Raw genomic sequence first — 5,649 nt, 5'->3', positions numbered from 1 at the left:
GAAATTTTACCAAAATACTCAATCATTTTAATTAAAGTAAGAACGTGTGACTCTCTTGTGATTGCCACAAAATCATCTGCATAAGCAGAAAGTTGAAAAGGTAAAGAAACTTCATTTAACTTTACACCCTGCAACCTCTTTCTGATTTGACATAACAAAGGTTCAATACTCAACGAATACAACATTTCTGACATTCCTGACATTGCACAACTTTGTCGAATACCTCTCTTTACATTAAAAGGTGCACCACAATTGACTTTCAATACACTTTCAATGTTACAATAGAGGGTTTTAATCATGGAAATGAACCCAGAGGAAAAACCAAAAGCTTTCAAACTATTCCATAAATATTGGTGCTCCATTCAATCAAATGCCTTTTCTTGGTCAATAGAAATCAGACCAAAGTTTAAACCTAATAAATTAGAGATGTCCAAATAATCTCAAATTAATGTTATCTCTTATTGATCTGCCAGGAATACAGTAAGACTGATCGACATGCAAAATTTGATCAATCACTTTTCTCAATCTGCATACCAGAACCTTTGAGAAGATCTTAAAGTCAGTGCACAACAGACTGATAGGTCTCCAATTCTTTATTTCATAAAGATTACCCTTCTTAGGGAGAAGAGTGAGCACAGCTCTGCGACAGCTAAGGGGTAACATTCCTCTTGCCACACTGTTATTGAGAACTTCCAACAGATCTTCAGCCAACACAGGCCAATACGATTTATAAAACTCCACAGGCAAGTCATCTATTCCTGGAGCTTTGCCAATTTCCATGCAGTGGAATTTTTTGCAGTGCCTCCTGCAGTTTTTCCAATATTAGAGCATGCTCCAAAATGACATTGTCTTGGTCTGACACCTTTGGCAATTCATTAAGAAACTCTTCTGTCATCACAGAGTCTTCTCTAAACTCACTGACATATAACGTTGAAAAAAGTCCACAGCTCTTTTCTGTAGTTCAGTGGGATCTGTCAACTCTTTTTCGTCTTCAGAACGAATGAATGAGACGATTTTGTCCATCTTTCTTCTCCAAACTGAAGACGAATTTTGAGGGAGCATCCATTTCAGAGATATTTTGAAAACGTGAACTTACCAGAGCTCCCTGTGCTCGGAGCCCAAGCAGATCAGCCAAAGCAGCTTTTTTTCTTTTGAGTGCCTGAAAATGGCCTCGATTTCCTGTTGACTCACAAAAACTCTGAAGATCCACAATTTCAGTCTCTAATTCTTCAATAGATTTTACCATTTCTCTTGTAACATTATATGTGTATTGATTACAAAACTGATGAATTTTAATTTTACCAATATCCCACCACTGCTGTACAGACGTAAACTGACATTCCATGAGTCTCCACTGCTTCCACAAAAACAGTCCTTTTTTAAAACAACCATCATTTAACAAACCAGTATTGAAGTGCCAATATGGACTTTTAGGTCTTAAATTATTTATAAACACATTTCCTACAATCATACAATGATCTGAAAAACCCACCCACACAAAGTACATGATCTAAATATTTGTAAATGATGCCCAAAGCAATAGAACCTATCTTGCCAAAGTAATATAATTATCTTTACAATGAGACCAGGAATATTGCCTTATCTTTCCATTTTTAAAACGCCACACATCAACTAAATATAAGTTTCAATATTCTCCTTGAATGTATATGTGGTTCCAAATGATTCCTATCTAAATCATCTATCGTACAATTAAAATAACCTCCTAAAATTAAGTAATCTGTTGACACAATTTAATAGTGTATTTGTTAACTTTTCTAAGGAAATAACATTCATTTGAATTCACAGGAGCACATGCATTCAATAACCTTTATATTTTCATACTTAACAAAAAACATTTAGCAATCTTCCAGATACAACATTTTCAAGTTTCAATAGAAACTGGATTTTTTCTTGAGAAAAGAATAGCTACTCCTGCACTTAGCGAGTTTTTATGACTCAGAACAAGATTTCCATCCCATTCTTTCTTCCAATCAACCTCATTATCAACAGTACTATGAGTTTCTTGAGCAAAAGCTTTGTCACTGCATTTAGATTTTAAAAGTTCTAAATACACAGTCCTTTTTTCACCATTAAAGTTTAAAGGCGAGATTTTAAAACTACTCATAATCACACACACACAAAAAAAATCATCTATGACCACATCCCGTTTTCCGTTTCTTCCAAAAACCTTCTAATCTGTTCTAGACTGTAACCATTAGTACTCTGGACATCAGGAATAGAGGAATCAGAAGATTTTCTATTGCTATCAGAATCAGATAAAGCCTCTGAATCACTTTCTTTCCCACTCTTTTCTTTTAACTGAGTATTTTTAGGTTTTACCCCTTTAGAGTCTTTGGATTTTCTTTTAGTGTTTTGTACTTTAAAAACACTTTCATCAACCCTGATCAGATTTCCTCCACTCTGAACTAAGAAATCAACATCCATTTCTTTTTGTAATCCTTCTTGTGTAGTTGTTTGACTCTCTTTACTCCCTTCAGAAGAAGTAATGGCATCTTCAATGTCACATTCTGAAACATTCGACTGCTTTTGGTCTCCTGTTGAAACTCCTTCCCCAACGTTAATTTCTCGAGCTCCTTCCCCACTGGCAGCCAGCAGAGCTCCTTCCCCAGCATCAACCACCAGAGTTCTCTCCCCATCTGCGCCCATGGTAGCTCCATATCTGCCGATGTCCCTGGCTCTGGATTTTCATTAACCTGAACAGTCTCTTTTTTAGCCTTTTCAGGGCAATTACAAACTGAATGGCCCTCCTGGTTACATCCAAAACACCTCATAGTTTCCGTTGTTGCAAAAATAGTGTAATCAAAGCCATCAACCTTAAATTTCATCACTATGCTCAGTTCCTCAATATCATTTTTGAGAATCAAACACTTGTATTCTACATGAAACAACATGTTTCAACTTTGCTGATTGAAACACGGCGTTTCAATCAGCAACCCGACGGGAGCATTTTCATTGCCGACACGATCTGTCCGTGACGTGACAATTCCTTCAGCAACACATCATCGCTGATGAAAGGTGGCAAATTAGACAGGATGATCTTTTAGAAGTGCTCATTAAAGGGAAACAGTAGTTTGTGTATTTCTCAAAACAATTCCCCTCTCAACTACGCTGTTCACCTTGTAAATCGAGTCCGAAAACATAACCGCTGCATTATTAATCCTGGACGCCGCTTTCACACTTTCACACCCAACAAGTTCTCCAACAGCAAAACCACACTCCTCAACCAAAACATCCATGCCAACTGGTATTTTAATACCATGTCTACGCGAAAGGCTCCTAAAGCCCAGCTCAGGAGAAAAGGTAATTCAAACACTGTATCTGGCCTTGACAGTTGATGTCAAGGCCATGCATGGAGGCTCACGGATATGTAAAGTGCCAACTTCAGAGACACTTGCCGTCACATACTGCCGGAGCAATAGATGATACAAGATGAATTCAAATATATGCTTTCCAGGGATGCCAAAGTAAGACCTGACATTATCAGATTATGGTATGGCATGGAGGTGATTGTGCAGAAGGAATGTTTTCATAAAAGATTAATTGCCTCTTTTTGGTGATGACTAATGTCCTGGTTCAACTGGCCTGTTGCAATTTAAAAGTACCATAAAAAGAACAGAGATATAAATTCTGCAACTTACCAGATAAAGAATGGGTTGATGTTAAAGATGTCAACACTGAAAGAGGAAAGAGAACGTTTTCCGCCACATCTCTGAGGAAATGGCTTCGGCGGCTACATAGAAACCATTGTTTAGTTTCAAAAATAATGACATCAGGTACAGCTTCGATGCTGCCCTCAGTTATATGCAAACACAACAGGGTTGCAGTACGAGTGGAACCAGACCGAAGCATGCCGTTCCATTCCGTGCCGGACCCCTGCAGTGCGAAAAGGGCTTAAGTGTAAGAGTAATGGGCTTGACGCATGGCAGGCAACATCACTCCCTTTCCATGCATTTCTTATGGAACTTGCATGCTTAGGCAACAATTGCTTGTCTGTCTCCAGCCAAGAAACTGGCAACATTTGTGCTTGTAAAATTTTTAGCTCATACATGTAGATCAGGGGTGCCCAAAGTCGGTCCTCGAGAGCCAGCATCCTGCATGTTTTAGTTCTCTCCCTGGTGGTAGTAACAACCATTTCAACATGTCAGTGTTATTCTTAGTCCTTCTAATGAGCCATAATTTGATCCAGGTGCGTTAAACAAGGGAGAAAACCAAAACATGCAGGATGCTGGCCCTCCAGGACCGACTTTGGGCACCCCTGATGTAGATGCAAAGATGCAGGCTCATACCATAGATATGGTGGTATGACAATGAAAAATCCTTGAATCCTAGATGCGAACATGTAGGCTAGCGACATGACAACAGAAAGTTGAAAACTGTTCAACATTTGTCGCATTGCCTCTCATTTGTTGGCTTTCCCAAGAGTGCCAGAAAACTTTTACTTTTCGTTGTCATTTGTCGGTCTAGATCTTTCTACTTTGAACATAGCAGTTTTTACCATCAATTCCTCCCAACCAGGTTGACAGACGTTTTATTCTGGCATAATGCTTTCATGTTGTCACCCATCCATTTGGTGAACATGAGCACCACAAGCAATGTCAAGTCTCACTACTTTGTCTGGGCCCAGTTTGTTTAGTCTGCTGTCGTTTCCCCCAGATCTTTGATTGCTAATGATGATTTTTCATAGTGAACCCATTACAACACCCAACATCTCTAAACGCTTAGCTGGCTAGATCTCAAGTTATTTCTCTGCCAAGTCCAAGTATCCGTTTAATTGTACCGTTTACTTCCTAGTGACACTTTTTGCTTTAAGGGTGGGTTAACTTTTTATATGAGCTAAGTTGAGGTTTTCTCGGAGGGGAAAGGAAACATTGAAAAAAATTTAAACATAGTTTTATTATGTTCTGCAAAACTAAAGCAAAACATATTGATCCTAAGCCACTCATGTTCAGGTCTGAGTTAATAAAGTGATGATTGAGCATGCTGACTGATCTAACTGGATGCAGCCTGAATGAGTTATCCTCCCTCATATTAACTGCCACATCCCTGGAATCTCAAACCCAAAAGGCACCAGTCTTCAACACAACAATATTAATAACACTAGAACTGAAAAGTCTTTTTTTGAAGACTATTGCATCCCAGTTGAAAACACAAATCATTTTTACGTCTTCCACCTGTCACTGACTGATAAGAAAATATTATAAGGTGGTTGTTTTCTTGGTATAATTTATTGATACATCTGTTAGAGCTGTTTTGTTGTTGTTTTTAGGACAAATCCCATTTTTAACCAACTGACACCGAGTTTAGTCTTTTGCACAGTAAAACAACAGACAAACTAAGGCAATGGATCAAACAGATCAGTGCTTTTGCCAGTTGGTAGATATTTTACTCTTTAATGTTACAACTATAAATGTCAACATATGGTATTTGTCCACAACTATTAGTCGTGTACTCTACAAAACAAATGAAACAATGGCATTAAGAATGCCATTTTAAAAATAAAAGCCATAAAAAGTCCAGAAGGCAGTTTGACACAGTCCATGGAGAGACAAAGAAAAAGATACTCAAACGAATTCATCAAAATCTACCTTTTTGGTGACAATGGTGCGATGGAAAACTAGCACATCATCT

The sequence above is a fragment of the Poecilia reticulata genome, chromosome 15 (genome assembly GCF_904066995.2).
Source record: "Poecilia reticulata chromosome 15, P_reticulata-male-v2, whole genome shotgun sequence".
Classification (NCBI taxonomy): Eukaryota; Metazoa; Chordata; class Actinopteri; order Cyprinodontiformes; family Poeciliidae; genus Poecilia; species Poecilia reticulata.
Note: the sequence above shows the minus strand (reverse complement) of the source record.